The following is a 16,569-nucleotide window of genomic DNA, read 5'->3' as shown; positions in this document are numbered from 1 at the left end:
GCCTTCAGGAAATTGTCTGGGCATTAGACTGTGGGTACATCTCACAACGTGTCCATGTCTTTATGTAAAAGGTGTTCAGGAATTTCTCTCATGTTTTTACATCTGACCTGTTGAAACATGGGACAACTCTAGGTCTTCTACTCACTGATGCCAGCCTGGTGTGATTACACACTGTGCCCTCCTTCAGAGACTGGCTCTGTATGGGCACCATCTGGCAATCTGCTGTCAACAATAGGAGGGGCGACCACTTTTCTAACATGGTTATTATATCTTCAGCAGCTTCCTAAGCCATTGTTTGTGGGGGTACGCTAGGCAGGCAACCCTTTTCCAAAAAACGAAAGAGAAAAGTGAGCTAAGGACATATGACGAAGCAAATTAACCAGGGCAATCTCCTTTATGGCATACAGTGTCCGTTACATTACTAGAATTGCATTGATTCTACAGGTTATGAGACAAGTGATGTCATCACTCTCAGCCCTGTGACGTCACTTAATGTAAGGTGCTCAGCCAAAGAGCAACCCTCTGCCTGACCACTCACTCCATATCCATTTTCTCATAGCCCACATTTGACAATAGCTGGAGTCCATGCTGCACGGGGAAGCCCCGCCCACCAGCCAGGCCCCGCCCACCAGCCTGCTGGGACCAGCGCAAGGCGTGGTTAGTACATAGAATAACAGCTCTGTATGTACACACGGCTGCCCATGTCTGCCACACGTAATACAGCATAGCACCCACCTCAGGCCCCCTCAGCGTCTGGCCGGGGCGCAGCAGCACTGCCACATTAGAAAGGGTTTCCACCAGCAGCAGATCCGGGGAGCACCGCAGCACATCCACAATACCAGGCAGCATCTGGCAGCCCGCCGCCTCCTCCTCCCACAGTCCTTCCTTCCTTCTCTCCTCCTCCCTAGTGCAATGCGGGCGCACAGCCTGTCTGCAGCTCACACCCCATGGGCACCGCTCTCCAGCGCAGCAGGGTGGCACATGCCAGCTCTCTCCGGCTAAGCGATGAGCCCGACTAGTTGCTCTATGGGAGGGCACCTCTATACCCCTCCCCTCACACCACACTGGTGGGATTCTTCCATTATCATCCGAAAATCATACAGACAGGGAGAGCCAGGACTACTTGTGGGGAGGATAGTGGTTGTAGTGAATGCAGTGCATAAGAGAAATGAATTGTGGATGCTCACACTCTAGAATGATGCTCTGTGGATAGTTTCAAGCACTGTATAGTCTAGTTCAGTCCAATGTTAGGCTGGGATGATGGGAGTTGTAGTAGAAAATAGCACAGGTTACATCTTTTTTTCCCCCAAAAGCACCAGTATTCAGATTTTTCTCAGATTTGTCCAATTAAGGTCGGAGTTTAACAAATTTGTCTCAAATGCCAATTTTACAGTGGTTCTCAACCTTTTCACACCAAGTACCCCTAGTGACGAGAATCCCCAACACGTACACCCAAGGAAGTGAACAGCGATGGATGTTAACAAAATAAGGTGATTTTCACGCCGCTGTCAAAGGCTCTGTTCTAAGCCTGTCAGCAGTTCCTTCAAATTTGACAGAATAGCACAGCATGCAGCACTAATCTTCCTGTCAAAATGACGGACACCACATTAGGACCCATGATAGATGACTATTACTTTTGAAATTACACTACGCGCAACCAAATATACAGCAGAATACGGCACTGCATACCTCTTACATGTTCTTTTTCACCATCTTTTCCATTCAGACCAGACCGCCATGATGACTTATTTCAGCCATCTCTGCAGAGTTTGTCACACATACATCTTAGGTTCCTACTTTTCCATCATCCTCCCACTTTCTCAACACCCCATCCTACCACCCCCAATACCTGTTGTGCTCTTCAATACTACCAATTACTATACTGCAAAAACATATAGCCCCCCTGAAAATACTAGCACCACATAAATCGTGCCTCCTTCAAAAATTATTGTCACATAATTGTGCCCAACAAATAGTGCCCTTGACAGTAACAATGCCATAAACATATTTCCCCCCCCCCCCCCCCAAATAATTGTGCTAAGCTGATATTGTGCCAGGGTGCCCACAGCAATATCTCTCCCTCTAAAGGCACATTCCGTTATTCATTTTATCATAATAGAAGTCTATGGGCTGCAAAATGGATCCGTCCCGTTTCCAATATGCAGGAGAGGACTCCCCTGCATAACGGAAACGGGACAGATCCATTTTGCAGCCCATAGACTTCTATTATGATGGAATACCTCTAAAGGCATTCCGTTATGCATTCCGTCATAGAATTGCGTTATGGTCAGTGGTAACGAAGCGTGAACAAATGTAAAAATATGAAATTTGCTCATCTCTAGTATTAATGCTTCCAAAGTGGTAATAATGTTCCCCATAGTCCCCTAGTAGTAATAAAGCCCACCATAATGCCACCAGTAGTAATAATTCACCCTATAGTGCCCCCAGTAATAGTAGCGCCCACCATAATGTCCCCAGTAGTAATAATGACCAGCAATAGTGCCCCCAGATAGTACTATGCCAGCTATAGTGTCTCAGTAGTAATAAAGTCCATCATAATTGTTGTCGCAAAATCTACGACACAACTTCTTCTTTTGTGTGGCTCCAAATCAGTTAGAATTATAAGTATGAGCTCATACAGCTTTCTCTCTGAGACCAATGCAGGCTGGTATCATGGAAAAATATCTCTCTTTATTACAGTTACATACTCTTATATAGGCAACATGAGGTAGACAAAAGGGTAGTCCTAGATGAAAGTTCATTGGCTCTGTGACAAAAAGGGAGTGGTTTACTAACTCCATTCCTGAGTTGATTGGCACATTTGAAAGATAGCAACTTAACTCCTCCTTTCTTTCACTAATGATCTTAGGACAAAGAAGATGTACATGAGGCTCCTAATTGAGTTTTTGCCATCTAGTGGAGACAAATGTGTACTACAGGAGAAATCTTAATCTTGTCTCTCACAAATCCCTCCTTTTTGCGGTAAATAGATACAAGATGAATAAGCAATGTGAGGTACTCTCCCAGCGCCCTAAACGGCGAAGAGCTGGACTTTCCTTATTGCTTCACCAGATCCCCCCAACTCCCTTTCGGGTTTGCCTTCATCTGGTTCTATTTATTCTGCAACTATCAACAAGATTTCATTTGTTTTAGGACAGAATCGCGTTCCTCAAAGAGGTTCTCCAAATAATCTTTAGGTTTGTCAGTTTCACAATGCATGTACATGGTTGTTGCAGGTGTGGTCGAATTGAACATTTTAAAAACAATTTTTCTAAAACAAGGAATCACACAACACCCTATTAATGCCAATACTACAAGTACTACCACCAGTGTCATTAACATATTGGCTAACACATTAGACCAGTTCCCAAACCACTGTTCTAGCCATGAATTAATGGGGTTGTTGATTCCAGAGTTTTCCTCTAGTTCATTCGATAAAGAAGTCAGTCCATTCAAAGCCTTTGTGATGCTTCCGTCAGGGGCAGTGTTGTTCGGAATGAAGGTGCAGCAGGAACTTCCGATCATCTTGCAGACGCCTCCTTTTTCCGCTAGGATCATGTCGAGGGCCAGTCGATTCTGTAACGCCATCACCGATGAAGAGCTCAGTTGTTCCGATATTCCTTTTACTGCATCTCGGGTATAATTTACGAATCTCTGTTGATTATAATACAAATAGTTAATCCATCCTACATTTTTATTTACGCCAATTGTGGGAAGTATTGATTCGAAACCAGCAGCTATCTGGTTTCTAGCCTTGAATTCATCAGGAACTCCTCTAGGGACTCCTATAGCATCTATGTATACATGAGAATCAAAAGATGTAGGGAGTGACCTCCTTTGCCTTGACCGGACATTGGCTTGCATACTGACTTGCTCCCACTCAAGAGTCGAAAATAGAACAAATGGCATCAGCACCTTAATCAAGGTACATTGGCCAATCCATTCCATTCGTATCCTGGGTCGGAGCTTCATGTCTCCACACAACCACCAGATATCCGAATGTTGATAACCTTGGTGGACAAACCATTTGTCAGGGTAAGCATCAGAGTCACTACTTGTCTCATTTAGATAGATGTTATAGGAACAATATCCTGGAGGGAAAACACCAATGTCTTTGCCTGTATGGTTACGATTGAAACAGGTATAATTTCCAGGGTATGGCGTTATACCGAAACCCATATGATCTTTATCATGAACAATAGGATAGAGTAATTCTAATGTCCTGCAGCGGGAGGTGTCATTACTGGGAATGGTTTCAGTGTACATCTTAAGGATACACTTGAAACCCTCAGGATCGGTAACCTCACTCAAAGGGAAAGGTACCGTACCCAAATGAGGTCGAGCTGCAGCACATGCTATGCAGTTGGATCGCTTCTGGGAAAGAACCGTATAGCGGATCCATTCTAGCCATACATTTGTGTCTGAAAACCCTGTCTCTAAGGCCATTTTGTCAATCATGGGTGAAGCTGTAGGAGATGTAATTGTATTCTGATTCCCTTGTGTTAATATTGTTCTAAATATGGAATTTGGGAGTTGATCTGACTGTGCATGTTCCCCTGTACAATATAAAACGAATAGTAAAAAATGAAAAGATATTACGGCCCTTGCAGTCATTCCAGCACTTGAGGTTCTGGTACTTTTTTGCAGTGTGATGCGTGGACCCAATTAGGCTTTCCTTCCAACTTGACAGCAGTGGCGGTGGTTAACAGTACTTGATGTGGACCCTCAAATCGTGGTTCTAGAACTTTCCGCACGTGTCGTTTCACCACTACCCAATCTCCAGGTTGTAGAGAATGAGTTGCCTCTATGCTGTCTGGATCTGGAAGAGAAGCAAAAACTTGGGAATACACATTAGACAGTCTGTTTGTAAGACAGATAACGTACTTTGAGAGACTATTATGCTGCATCTGGAGTTGTTGTGGAAAATAGAGTCCTAGTCTAGGGGCATTCCCAAAGAGTACTTCATATGGACTCAGGCCTGTCTTCCGGTTAGGTGTATACCGGATGGAGAAAAGTGCCAAGGGTAGACACTCTGTCCATGGCTTTTTCAGTTCAGCCATGGCCTTCTGTATTTTTGATTTAATTGTGCCGTTGAGTCGCTCTACTCTACCGCTGCTTTGTGGGTGATACGCAGTATGGAAGGCTTGTTCAATACCCAGGGCTCCCATAATTTCACGCATGACCTCCCCAGTAAAGTGAGAACCTCGGTCACTCTCAATTGTCTCTGGGACACCATACCGGCAAACTATCTCATTCAGAAGTTTCTTGGCTGTGTTTTGTGCAGTGGCTTTGGCCACAGGGTAGGCCTCTGGCCACCCTGAAAACAGATCTACACATACCAAGACGTATTCTAGGGTCCCCACTTTGGGTAGTTGGATGTAATCTATTTGCAGTCTTTGGAAGGGGAAATCGGGCCTGGGAGTGTGCCTCAAAGGTGTTTTTACCGTCCTTCCTATGTTGTGATGTGCACAAATCATACAAGCCTGAGTGAATTTGGCTGCAGTTACACTGAATCCTGGGGCATACCAGTGACTATTAACAAGAGCAGTCATGGCAGTTTTGGACAGGTGAGTATTCCCATGAGTGGCCTGGGCTGTGACTGGGAACAAAGCACGGGGCAAACACAGCTTTCCTCTAAGTTGCCATGTTCCTTTTGGGGTCATCACAGCTCCTTTCTCTATCCATACTGCCTTTTCCTCTTTGGTTGCTTGAGACTGTAAGGTTTTAAATGTTTCATAGTTGACAGGCAGGGAAATTTGCTCTTGTACTGCTGCTATCCCTACAGGATCATCTCTGGGTTTCTGTGCAGCAGCTTTTGCTGCCAGATCAGCTCGATGATTTCCTCGAGCTTCAAGAGTTTTTCCTGACGAATGGCCTTTGATTTTCATAATGGCCACCCTCGTTGGCAACAGCAGAGCGTCCATTAGGGCTTTCACCCCTTTGCCATTTTTAATTGGCTTGCCATTTGCTGTAAGGAAGTCTCTAGCCTTCCAAATTGGACCATAATCATGGGTGATCCCAAAAGCATACCTGGAATCTGTATAGATGTTTGCAGTCTTTCCCTCCGCATACCTGCAGGCCTCTTCCAAAGCCTTAAGTTCAGCTTCCTGTGCAGACCTGTGAGAGGGCAGTGATTCCGCTTTGATTGTATCATGCTGAGTGACAACTGCATACCCAGTATAAAACTTCCCCTGGACACCATACCGCGATCCATCCACAAAGAGCTCTAAATCTGGGTTTCCTAAGGGAGTATCTACCACGTGATCAAACCCTGCTGTCTCTTGGGACATTAATTGGAGACAGTCGTGTTTATCTTCCAGGTCAGGAAGATATTCGGCTAGATGACTCATACCACTACTCCCTCCCCCCTCCAGAGGCAGCAGAGTAGCTGGATTCAAAGTTGTGCACCTTTTGATGGTGACATTTGGTGGCATAAGTAGTGCACATTCTAGTCTAAGGTGTCTGGCAGTGGACAGGTATTTAGGCTGTACTTGTGTGAGAATGGCCGAGATGTCATGAGGGACAAAAACAGTGATTGGATAATTGAGCACAATCTCAGAGCTCTTGTCAAGCATGAGTTGTACAGCCACTACCGCACGGACACAAGATGGCGCTCCTCTAGCCACTGGATCGAGTCTGGCAGAGTAATACGCCACTGGACGCTGTTGGCCAGCCCTAGCTTGTGTGAGAACAGCTGAAGCGTGGCCAAGACATTCAGTGCAATAAAGTCTGAAATCTTTATTGTAGTCCGGTAGACCCAATGCTGGTGTCGAACTGATGACTAATTTTAATGTATGAAAGTTCTCCACGGCCTTATCTGTCAATGAAAAAGGAAGAGAGGTGAGACAATCATACAAGGGTTGCAGAAGAGCAGAGGCATTTCTGATCCAAGGCCTACAGTATGAGACTAGACCCAAATAAATTCTCAGAGCCCCCACAGTAGTAGGCAAAGGAATTTGTTCAACTGCAGTTATACGGTCTGGGGTGAGATGTCTAATCCCAGCAGATATACAGTGCCCTAGAAAGGTGACAGTGGTACAACAGAATTGAAGCTTCTTGCGGGAAGCTTTACAGCCATTTGCAGCCAGGAAGGTGAGAAGAGACACCGAGGTTTGTTTACACACCTCCTCTCCCGGACAGCAAAGAAGTAAGTCATCTATATATTGAAGTAAGACAACTCCTTCAGATGGAATGGGCCAATCTGCTAAAACCTGGGCTAAGGCAGTACTGTACATACTGGGGGAATTATGGGCACCTTGTGGTAAGACCGTCCAGGTGTATTGCTTCCTGTCATGTGTGAAAGCAAAAAGATATCTGCAATCTGGATGTAACGGAACTGAGAAAAATGCATTTGCAAGATCCACCACAGTGAAATGGGTAGCACTGTGGGGAATCTGTGCCAACAACGTATGTGGGTTTGGTACCACAGGGGTATTAAAAACTGTAGCCTCATTAACAGCCCTAAGATCATGTACCATTCTATACTGCACTGGCTGACCTTTTTCCCCCCTTTTCTTAATGGGGTACAAGGGAGTGTTACATGGAGAGGTGGTTTCAATTAGTACCCCATTACTGACAAAATCATGTACTATTTTGGTGATGGCATCCGTTTGTTGTATACTAAGGGGATATTGTGCCTTCCGAGGTAAAGGAGCACCAGGTTTACGTTCTATCATCATTGGAGGGACAGATAAATGGCCAACATCTGTAGGTCCGCAGGCCCACGGATGTTCAGGTAATTGTTGCAGCAGAAGGGACACGCCCTCTTCAGAGAGTGTAGACACGTACATGTGAAATGGATTATAATCACAGGCTGCTAAGAGACATATATCCTCTTCTCCTAGTTTGCCTTGTAACTTCACAGTACAATCAGGAAGATATGTTATCTGCGCATATATTCTCTGCAACAAATCTGCTCCTAGCAAATTAACAGGGGCGGTGTCACTGACTAAGAGGCGACTTAGCATTTGTTGGTTTGGGGCAAATGCAATTTGTATTGGCTTTGTGAGAGGAGTAGGAATCTCATTACCGTCTACTCCTACACATGGAATACTATCCTTAGACATGAGGGATCTTTTTACATGTTTGCTGCGAATAACAGTTTTGGCTGCTCCAGTGTCAATCAAAAAGGGGATGGGCTCCCCCCCATTAATTGCCAAGGAGACAACTGGGGCAGGCCCTAAGGTTTGAATTTTTAATAGGGGCACAGCATTTGACTCTGGATTGCCAATTTCCTATGAGCGTCGCACTTGGGGATGCTGCTGAGCATTCTCCTCCTCTTCCTCCTCCCATGGGTTAGGAGTTTGGCAATCCCGCATAAAGTGCCCCACCTTGCCACAGTTATAACATCTTAAGCGATACCTTGCGTTCCTTCCCCCTTTTTGGGGAAAGTGCTGGTATGCGGCCACACCCGCCTTAGGTCTTTTGTTCAATTCAGCTTCTACCCCCTTTGCTACTTGTAACAAAATGGAGGGCTGTATAGTTCTCCATTCAGGCCTAGCTGATACCAGACCCTTGCGAATGCTTTCCCTAATACCATCCACAAAAGCAGCACTCAAAATCCTCTCATGCATGTCTGAAGTATACTCAAAGCCCAAATCCACCCATCTCTGCTGGAGTCTAGTGTAAAATTTCTCCACACTTTCCATTTTATCCTGATGCATATCCGACAACGTAACAGACTGATCACCTAATCTTTTTCTCCCCCATTCCGTGAGTCTTACTATGTATCGCTCACCGGACAACAAAGTAGTATCATCTCCCTCATAAGATCCCACTGCAGAGGCTATAATCTGAGAGAAGGAGTCACCAGCTTTACACTGAACTAAATCTTCTAGATCCCTCCAGCAACAGGAGAACGCTTTCCTTATCTTTGCTAACTCTCTACAGAACAGCATGGGTAAGTCCTCTGGATTAGGGATTCTACTCATCATGGCCAGCATCTCACTAGGGGACCAAGGGCGATACACAGGTTCATCAGGGATGTCATTTGGACCTCTGAGAGGAGCAGCTCCAGGGGTTAGGTACCTGGGCGTACGATAGGATATATTTGGTCGGGGTGGATTTGGCGGAGATGGTATAATAGGGGAAACTGGGTGCATGAGATTTCGCATATCCAACATTGATGTTGGATATCCCATGCTTTCCTGTGATAGAAATCCACTCAACTCTGAAAATGGACTTAAAGTGGATTCAATCCTAGATTGGGTAGACTGATCTGGAATATTTCTAGTAGGCATCATAGGGGCAATTACTGCAGGTGCATTTTTAACTGTTGGGACATACAGTTGGGAAGGGTTATTGGAAGACATCACTGGATATAATCCAGTGCTGGGACCTATGATAGGAATTGTGTCCTGTCTTTGAGATCCACAAACAGCACACATGTTATTTCTCTCAGCATTCTTGTGTTTGCACACACACTCCCATCCCCCATAAGAAGGGGGTTGTTGTTCAAAGGAAACAGTTTTGGGGGATGGAGAAGGGATAGAGGAAGCAGAAAGCACAGTGGGTGGTCCTGATGAGCACATTCCAGCACATGGTGTAGAGGAGGGGCTGACACAAGGATTGTTTGTTGGACCACAAGACCCAGGATTACTTACAACAGAGGTGGTGGGGGAAGGGATGCCGCATGGCAAACTGTCCTGTTCTTTGTTCCTTACCACATCCAAATCCTCCATCTTACTATACCAATATTGACCATTCTTCTCAATTTCTTTCAACTTTCCATCAGTCACATCTGCAGACAACTTCCACCATAACTCTGCTTGCACCAGCCTATTATTATCTCTCAGCCAACCTTTCTTTTCTTGCAATATATTTTTCCATAAACTTTCATTTAACCTTCCAGTTTCATGCATACCAATTGCCTGCATGAACGATTTTAACTTAGTTACTGAAACGTTTCCTTCTCTTTCTCTCATCAACTGAGCTGCTGTTAACATTTTTTCACTCTGTCCTGCAACATTAGAATTTCCCATTATTGTAGTTACACAAAGCTCAAACAATTGCTACTTATCAAACCCGCAAACTTAAGCGTAGTTGCACAAAGCTCAAACGGTATCCGATTACTATAAGTAATCGCCACCGAACCCACTAACTCAAACGCAGTTGCACAAAGCTCAAATGATATAATAGTATTGAACCCACAATCTCTCAAAGTGAAGACCCCTAGTCAATTCACCGGGATACAAAATCTTAATAACTTCCAATTGCCTATGACAATTGGTGTTAACCCTTTCCTCAAGATTCTCGTCAGAATCTTGGCTGGGATCCAATTCTACGTCACAGGATATCCGACTCAGCTGTCTAACAACTTCCGTTTAGTTTCAGTATGTTCCACCACACAAAGAAGGAATATTTCAACAGGTTCTTTCTAACGGACAGATCAGCTATAATTTGAACCCTTATATCGCGATAACACCAATTCAACTCTTGAGAAAACACCTGGGCAAAAGACTCAGAGGAGGTTGTAAGAATAAAAGCTTCTTACCTTTACTGCAGTTTATGCCTCCTCTGATGGTTTTACGCAAGTCCTCTCCTGGCGTTTGAATCGGAAGTTACGCAAGCTGTCTGCCCCACGTTGGGCGCCAAATTGTTGTCGCAAAATCTACGACACAACTTCTTCTTTTGTGTGGCTCCAAATCAGTTAGAATTATAAGTATGAGCTCATACAGCTTTCTCTCTGAGACCAATGCAGGCTGGTATCATGGAAAAAATATCTCTCTTTATTACAGTTACATACTCTTATATAGGCAACATGAGGTAGACAAAAGGGTAGTCCTAGATGAAAGTTCATTGGCTCTGTGACAAAAAGGGAGTGGTTTACTAACTCCATTCCTGAGTTGATTGGCACATTCGAAAGATAGCAACTTAACTCCTCCTTTCTTTCACTAATGATCTTAGGACAAAGAAGATGTACATGAGGCTCCTAATTGAGTTTTTGCCATCTAGTGGAGACAAATGTGTACTACAGGAGAAATCTTAATCTTGTCTCTCACATAGTGCCCCAGTAGTAATAATGCCCACCATAGAGCCCCCAGTAATAATAAAGCACCCACTCTGTTCCCCAGTAGTAAATATGCCCCCTTATAATGCCCCCAGTAGTACTAATGTCCCCTAAAGTACCCTACAGTAGTAATGACAGCAACCACAGTGCCCCAGTAATAATAAAGCCCCCATAGTATGCCCCAGAAGTAATAATACCTGTCTGTAGTGCTCCCAGTAGTATTAATGCCCCCTATCAGTGCCCCCGAAGTAATAATACCTGTCTGTAGTGCTCCCAGTAGTATTAATGCCCCTATCAGTGCCCCCAGTAGTAATAAAGCCCCAGTAATGTGTCCCAATAGAAAAAATGCAGCACAGTAGCAATAAAGCCCCCTAAATGTATCCCAGTAAAAAATGCCCTCTTACTAATGTTGCCATAGTACCCCCCAGTTATAATATTGCCCCCCCCCCCATGTTGCCCAAAGGTGCCAAAGTAAAATAAATGCAGTTACCTCCATGCCACTGTCTGCAGTGGGGGAGATTTATCAAAACTGGTGCAAAGGAAAACTGGCTTAGTTGCCCATAGCAACCAATCAGGGTCCACCTTTTGTTTTTCAGAGCTCCTTTGGAAAATGAAAGGATGAATTTAATTGGTTCCCATGAGCAGCTAAGCCAGTTATCCTTTGCAGCAGTTTTCATAAATCTCTCCCAGTGTGTTCATGAATGACATGGGCAGCTATTCAGTAGCAGCCGATCCAAGTGTAGTAGAGAAGTAGAAACTCCTGAAAAAAAGGCAATCTCGATGTGTTGTCTGCCTGCTGCTGCCTGCATTGCTGAATATGGGCCAAACTATATTTGGACCACTCACTATTAAACTTGGATATATAATTATTATCAGGAAAAGCCCCTAATCACAAAAATCCAATGCGAACGTTTCACTGCAGTTTCCCTTTAACTGTATGGTAATGTCTTTTTGGTTAATCACCAGCACTCCACGTTTGCTGGATTGTATTCACTCGAAGCCATCAGTCCATTTCAGCGGTGGAGCTCTGCTCTCCTGAGACTACGGAGATGAGACATTAGGCTGAGCAAGCCTGGGGTCTGCTGTGAGAGTGCACATTAAACATTGCTTTCCTTTCTCCTGCTGTTTCAATACATCATTGAGATGAGACTTGTACCGGACACAAATCTGTTTCCACAACCTATTCAAATAATACACACTCAGCAAAGCCTATCCAGAAGACCACCTCTTCGAGGAGACCAGACTAGATTTCGGATGTGACAGACTTTCAGTTTCCCCATACATTATGTGTCTTGGTAGATTTGCACTCTCTCTCTCTCTCTCTCTCTTCCTCCCTCTCTCTCTCATTCTACCAAATCAAATCACACTAGATTCAGGTTCGGTAGAATCAAAATTTTATAAAAAAATTTGGGTCAAATATCTGAATTTTAGAATTGATTCATTCATCTCTATGTCCCGGCCTGCATTCTCACTTTCTCTCACTTTCACTCTCATTCTACTGAATTGAATCACAGAAATTTTGACTTCAGTAATATCTGCATTTTTTTTTTATTGAGTCCAATTTCTGAATATTAGTATTAGTTCACCTACCTCTATACCCTGGCCTGCATTCTCTCTCTCTCTCTCTCTCTCTCTCTCTCCTTCATTCTACCTAATTCTTTCAAATTGAATCACAGAAAATTTGGGCTCAGTAAAATCAGAATATTTTGAAAAATTTGGGTTGAATTTCTGAATTGTAGAATTGACTCACTTATCTCTACATCCTGACCTGCATTCTCTCTCTCTCTCTCTCTCATTCTACCAAAGCAAATCACACAAAATTCAGGTTTAATTTTTTTTTTTTAAACATTTGTGTTGAATTTTGGAATTTTAGAATTGATTTTCCCATCTCTACATCCTGGCCATATCCTTTGACCAGGCAGCCACCTAGAAGACCACAACTTTTTTGTGGTCATCTCAAAGAGGTTTCACTGTACTACTATTCTGATTGCTCTTCCACCCTTCTTCTCACTTTGATGCCATCATTACTACACAAGAATATACATAATATAGGAATCAACAGAGAATGCTTAGGACACCCAGGCTAGGCACTTGTGACATCGCTGCATCCTTGCTCACATGTAAGGAATGGGCATCACACATGTATGCTTGAGCGCTAACCAAGATGTATTAGGGCACTATTAGACTGCAAGATATTTGAGCCAATTATCTGGAACAATCGTTAAGGGTCCATTCAGACGTCCGTAATGCATTGCGGATCCGCAATACACCCGGCCGGCACCCCCATAGAAACTGCGGACAAGAATAGGACATACTCTATTTTCTTGTGGAGCTGCGGACTGGAAGATTGAAGGCGCGCTCCGGAAATGTGGATGCGGAGAGCACAAAGTGTGCTCTCCGCATCCATTCCGTCCCCATAGAGAATGAATAGGTCCGCGCCCGTTCCGCACAATTGCAGGACTTGTGAATGGAGCCTAATAGGAACACTCTTTCCTGGTATTTGGCTCATAAAATCAAGCAGCCGATCAACCATGAACGAGCAAACGTTTATCGGCTGATGGGCATCTTTTATCAGGATGAAGGTTGCCTGATTATCAGCAGCACACATCACTGTGTAATCAGGGAAATGCTGTCGCATCCATTGTATCAAGGAGCATCTCATCGGAGCGGTAGGACCACCTGGTTACCTTTTTTGGTGCCGCCGAGCACCTCTTGTTCTCTTAATGTGTTCTGGTTGTGTAGTACCATTATTACCTATGTGGTGAATCTCCGCATTGCTTCCTTTTTTGTATTTATTGTTATCTAATTATCGTGGGGCCAATTTTCTATGCTTATCTTATTAAAAGTTACGTTTTAATAATTGATCACTTACTCTATACTTCTGTTTGACTCAGGTGGTCTCTAATCATTATCTATACTGTTATATACTCAAATGCTGTCGATAACAGAACAGAATGAGGGAGGAACGACTGTGGTTGCGATTGTTCCTCCCACATTCAGTTTGCATCAGGCTATTTAATAGGATCCTAAAACATAAGTAAAAAAAGGCAAGAAACCATGCATCAAATACTGCACTTCATTAGAGAGATGGAAAAATATTAAGATCCACATTCTGCTGCGTAGTAACAAAATCCCTGGCTCCCAATATGGTCAACCAGTTTTATCAATGCCACCACGGAGAATAATAAAATATTGTAATACTAAAAAAAACTCCAACTCACAATCCACAATAGGCATAAACTAATAGGCATAATAATCACAATCATAAGCTAATCATAAACTAATAGGCATAAACTAATCACAATCCAATAAGCCTACAAAAATCAAGTATATTCTGCAAAGTAAGCAAAAAAATACGAGCAAAGATAATAAAGGGCTAGTAGTATATATCATCATGTGGGCACCAATAGGGTGGCGGAAGAACCCCCACATGTCATGTGGTGATGTCACTCTGAGCTGATGGTCTGAGCAGCAATACTAATACTCACCACTCACTAATAAAAGTTATGTTTGAAAGGTCAGTCGCATTGTTTTTTTTTTTACTCATATGTTCCTATGACAACACCTCATGTTTCTGTGACACCTCAGAGTTACCATAGCAACCACTTGACGTTTATAGGTAAGAAAAATAAAGAAGCAATCTGATTAAGGCTACATGTACACGATCGTATGTGTTTTGCGGTCCGCCCAAAAAAATGGATGACGTTCCGTATGGCATTCATTTTTTTTTTTTTGCGGATCCATTTTTTTTGCGGATCCATTGTAATAATGCCTATTCTTGTCCAGAAACTAGAAAAAAATAGGACATGCACTATTTTTTTTGTGGAGCAACGGAACGGACATACTGATGCGGACAACACACGGTGTGCTGTCAGTGTTTTTTGCGGACCCATTGAAATGAATGGGTCTGCATCCTATCCGCAAAAAAAAATGATCGGACACGGAAACAAAATACGGTCATGTGCATGAGGCCTCACTGCTATGATTTTCAGATTTCCTATGATCACAGACACAGAGATTTTTAAAACCACTGCATACCCTCTTGGTGGTGGTCGTGTGGTGTAGGGCCGGCCAGCAACTAACAGCAGGTCACAGGGAGATGAACGATACCATTGTGGAAGCGCTCATCTCCATAGTCATGTGGATGTGCTGCAGGGCAGGGGAGAGGCGTCTCCCTTCCCCGTTCCTCTGATACGCTGAGGGCCTAGTGCCTGCAGCCTATCGGAGGCCGGTACAGGCGGCACAATGATGTCATCACACCGCCTGAGCTGTACAGAACGGGACACAGGCCGGAAGAGGCCTGCATCACATCGCTGTGTGATGGAGGTAAGTAAGTGTTTAGTTTTTTTGTTTTTGTTTTTTAATACTGGACTATCTGTTACTGGCACATGGGGGGGCGGGGTTTGGCACTTGATACTGGCACATGGGGGGTTGGCACTTGATACTGGCTTATGGGGGGTTGGCACTTGATACTGGCACATGGGGGGGTTTGGCATTGGATACTGGCACATGGGGGGTTAGCACTTGATATTGGCACATGGGGGGTTGGCACTTGATACTGGCACATGGGGGGTTTGCACTTGATACTGGCACATGGGAAGTTTGGCACTTGATACTGGCACATGGGGGGTTGGCACTTGATACGCGCACATGGGGGGGTTGGCACTTGATACTGGCCCATGGGGGTTGGCACTTGATACTGGCCCATGGGGGGTTGGCACTTGTTATTGGCACATGGGGGGGTTTGGCACTTGTTACTGGCACATGGGGGCATGGAAATGCACTTGTTACTGGCACATGGGGGCATAGAGAGGAACTTGTTACTGGCACATGGGGGGGGGGAAGAGAGGCACTTGTTACTGGCACATTATTATGGGGCACTATGGGGGCTTCTACTGAGGCCACAAAGAAGGGGTGTTTTATATGGGGGGCTCTGTGTGGTACTAGTATTATCTGTTTCTGCAGTATAGTATTGGGAAGCACAGTGGCACAGTATTGGGGGTAGTAGGATGATTTGTCCAGAAGATGGGAGGATGATGGAAAAGTAATAAACTAAAATTTAGTTATTTTTGTCAAACTGCAAAGACGGAAAATGGCGACAAAATAGTGGTCTGGTCTGAAGGTCTGAAAGGAGAAGATGAGGACAGAGAACATCTACATCAAAGGAGACGTCACTGGATGTAAGAAGTATGGGCAGGGCCGGACTGGCCTGCCGGGATACCGGGAAATTTCCCGGTAGGCCAGCAGGCCTGAGTGCCGCAAGGCCGCGGCCCTGGTGGCAAGTGGGGGGCGGCCGGCGGCAGGGCACAGCAGCAGGAAATGAGCGCTTCCATTGTGGAAGCGCTCATCTCCAGTCATCTGTATCGCTGTCCTCAGGACGGCGATACAGATGTCTATGCTGCGGCAGGGGAGGGAGAGGTGTGTCCCTTCCTGTTCCTCTGATAGGCTGCCGGCCTAGTGCTGGCAGCCTATCAGAGGCCGTTGCAGGCGACGCGATGACGTCATCGCGCCACCTGAGCCGTATAGCGAGAGACACAGGTCGGAAGAGGCCTGCATCGCAT

At 44.6% G+C, this 16,569-nt stretch overlaps 1 protein-coding gene across 2 annotated transcripts in view; it reads right to left on the bottom strand.

The window, feature by feature from the left end:
- The window catches only part of NCOA7 (nuclear receptor coactivator 7), a 208,769-nt gene extending 207,777 nt beyond the window's left edge, over positions 1-992 (bottom strand). For both annotated transcript variants that reach the window (XM_044289485.1, XM_044289486.1), the window contains exon 1: positions 736-992. The gene's annotated coding sequence lies outside the window, so the exon portion shown is untranslated. The remainder of the gene's footprint in view (positions 1-735) is intronic.
- Positions 993-16,569: the final 15,577 nt, after the last annotated feature.

Source organism: Bufo gargarizans, chromosome 4, assembly GCF_014858855.1.
Source record: "Bufo gargarizans isolate SCDJY-AF-19 chromosome 4, ASM1485885v1, whole genome shotgun sequence".
Taxonomy (NCBI): Eukaryota; Metazoa; Chordata; class Amphibia; order Anura; family Bufonidae; genus Bufo; species Bufo gargarizans.
This window is presented reverse-complemented; position numbering and strand designations above follow the sequence as displayed.